Source organism: Hoplias malabaricus, chromosome 17 (assembly GCF_029633855.1).
Source record: "Hoplias malabaricus isolate fHopMal1 chromosome 17, fHopMal1.hap1, whole genome shotgun sequence".
Classification (NCBI taxonomy): domain Eukaryota; kingdom Metazoa; phylum Chordata; class Actinopteri; order Characiformes; family Erythrinidae; genus Hoplias; species Hoplias malabaricus.
Genome location: NC_089816.1, coordinates 29,964,726 through 29,967,934, shown reverse-complemented (window position 1 = coordinate 29,967,934; position 3,209 = coordinate 29,964,726). Strand labels below are relative to the sequence as shown.

The following is a 3,209-nucleotide window of genomic DNA, read 5'->3' as shown; positions in this document are numbered from 1 at the left end:
TAAATGGCATTTGTGGCCAGGATGTGCTCTGCATATTGGACCAAGTAGGCAGGTAAACAGTGAACTGGTTAAAGGTTAGCCGCTAATCGGAGTAATGGATCAGAAACCCACTAGCCCAGAACACAGGACCTTATTCTCGTGTTTACATTCTTACTCCCGCCTCAGTCAATTCTGACCAATCAGCGATGAGAACATTCTCGTGTGGTTTGCGTTGACGTTTTAGTGCGCTTTGATATTTCAGTGCGTGAAAACAAGTCAAACCAATGGAAAATGTTCCAAAATTACGAGCTTCTTAGTCGGACCAGAACAAACGAACTACAGGTGTGAAAACGCCCTAAGTTATAAATTGCTTTTTATTAGTACCACTTACTTTTCCAGTGCCACATTCCAACTTTTTTTTTAGATGCATTGGTGCCATCAAAAATGAGTTAATGTTTCCCATGAAGTGTTAAATGTGGATAAAATATGGATCTATGAGATTTGCAAATCAATGCTACCTTTTTTTGAGTTGAGTTTGTAAATGTCATTGTCTCATCTTTAAGCAAGTGTATATTTAGCAGGGCGGCACGGTGGCGCAGCAGGTAGTGTCGCTGTCACACAGCTCCAGGGGCCTGGAGGTTGTGGGTTCGATTGTGACTGTTGGTGTGTTCTCCCCGTGTCTGCGTGGGTTTCCTCCGGGTGCTCTGGTTTCTTCCCACAGTCAAAAAACACACATAGGTGGGTTGACAACTCAAATGTGTGTGTGTGTGTGGCCCTGTGAAGGACTGGTGTATTCCTGCCTTGTGCCCAATGATTCCAGGTAGACTCTGGACCCACCGTGACCCTGAACTGGATAAGCAGTTACAGATAATGAATGTTTAGAATGCTTGCCACATTATTTCTCTGAAATCCACTTGCATTCCACAGCAATGGAAAAACATATTTATGCTAATCTGTGAAGTTCTCGACTTGATTGTGGAGACCCTTTAGCTTATCTTAAGGGTCGTGACGAGTCTTGGCATAGGTTGGACACACTACACAAGAAGCCCATTGAATAGATATGAATGTTGTGAATACATAACTCATAAAGAAGAATTCAACAAAAGACCACCAAAATGTTTTTGCTAATAACAGGGCTAGTATAAGACTAGGGCTAGGCTTGAGGTGGAATGATGGTGAGGACCAAGGAACAGAAGGGGTTATGAGAAGAATGTGCTCCACCATTGAGGGAGAATGCCAAGAATGCCTGTGTAATTTTATCTAAATCCCCCCCGCCGCCGGTGATTACCTGCGTGTCCATCATGGCGAGTCATGGCCTGGTGTGTAAGGTATGAACAATGGGCCAATGCTGCTCCACAACATCCCAGCCACACCATGATATCTGCCATGTCATTAACAAATTCCTCTGTGTGATCATTCCTTCTCGACCATGCAACAATGCGCACCGTGATTTTATCAGTTAGACGGGGTAGATTATGTTTTTTTTAAGTCCTGCCCTATATAAGCCATGCGTGTATATGCTGGTGTATCATATTTTTTGCATCATGCTACTTTATTTAACTTTGCTTTACAATTACTGCTGAAACACTTATGGCCAGGGCATAAAAACTAAGCTTGTTGTTTTGTTCCAGCATATGCTATCAAAGTGCACAGTCGGGACTGTGTCACAGGAAGCTGAGGAAGACGCCAATTGTTCTGAAAAACGAAAAAAAAAAATGGAATGATATCATCATTTCAAAGAGGTGTTTTCTGAGCGAGGTTTCAAGTCATAGCTAATGTTTTAACCAGTAAACAAGCTTGTTTATTCTTGACTAAAATGCAAATTATATTATATTACAAAACTGCCATACTATATATATATATATATCTTATAAAATATTTCAGATACGGACATTGTTGGCATTATGATGCATATTCATCCCTCTTTCTCTTTATCATCTTCATTTTGTCTTGTCTGTGCTTCTTTTCCCTCCCGGCATGGGAAGTCCGCAAGAATTTTCCATGGCTTCGTTTTTCCCCATTGAAGTAGATGTTGTGTCTTGACTTTGATTCGGGGAAAAAGGCCGAAAATCAGGAGGGTTCAGCTGTCCAGGATGTGCATTGTGACAAGAATGGACAGCAGGAAAGCTGCCTGACCGTGTTGAGGAAGTGGGCTGAATGCAAAGTGCTTGGGAAGTGGGCCTCCCAGCTCTAGACCTGCGTCAAGACAAAGACACTCACACCATGGTTTTACATATAATGCACTGTGAAAAGGTATACTATATAAATATATATGGATAAGGCATGGCCATTTTATTTACTACATAATTTTGTATATGTATTACTTATAGTGTATTATACTGTATTTAATGATTATAATGGTGAAAGGTTCATTTTCATTGGGCATTATTTAGCCATTAACAACTATTCAACTGTCTCAAATCTAATGTAAATTTACATCTTAGGCACTGGACATGTATATATGCGAATATATATATATATATACATTTCATGTTATAGCTTTGTGATGTGCTTCAAGGAGGCATTAAATTATTCAGATTTCTGGTTCCTATCACCAGCAATGTGAACATTTCTGATTAAATAATGTAATGTCTGATGTAAGTTGTGTGTTGTAACTTAAATCCAAACCATTTTAAATAACCACTATAAACCACCTTAATAAAGCAGACATTTTACAAATATCTTTGTTTCTAGTTCTAGGTCTCTTTGGCAGGTTCAATGATTAGTTTATCCTCACAACCGCAGCTTGAACTTTGATTTCTGTGTATATTTATTTGTTAGACACTGATATAGCTGCTCACACATGTTTTGTGTCATGAAAAGACCATTATGTTGCTATATGACGATGACAAACATGAGTACGTGAAGGGACAGAAGCACAATTGCTTTGGTGTTCACACACAGACAGGGGAAAGCGTGTATGGTGGAGATATTTACATACAGTCAGCCAGGCTTCCTGTCTTTGTCGGGCCGAGAGATTTTTTTTTTTCATCCATTGATGTAAGATCCACTCTTTCCTGTGCAAAAGGGGAAAAATGGCATGTGATTACAATAGTACCAAAACAGGACAAAAAGGAAATGTTTAAATATATGTAGAGTCCCTGCATCTTCTCTATGTGAGTTAATGTAGCATGTTATTTTTATCTGTGTCCTCATAATATGAAGACATTTGTGGTTCAAGAAGAACTGAAATGATAGTAATGCAAGGTGTTTTCTTTTTAAGTGGAGAG

At 39.4% G+C, this 3,209-nt stretch overlaps 1 long non-coding RNA gene across 1 annotated transcript; it reads right to left on the bottom strand.

The window, feature by feature from the left end:
- Positions 1–1,576: 1,576 nt before the first annotated feature.
- LOC136673263 (uncharacterized) lies at positions 1,577–2,997 on the bottom strand. The gene is made up of 3 exons (XR_010795914.1): positions 2,921–2,997; positions 1,872–2,175; positions 1,577–1,674 (listed from the first exon to the last, which is right to left on the bottom strand). It is a non-coding gene; the product is annotated as an uncharacterized lncRNA (long non-coding RNA).
- Positions 2,998–3,209: the final 212 nt, after the last annotated feature.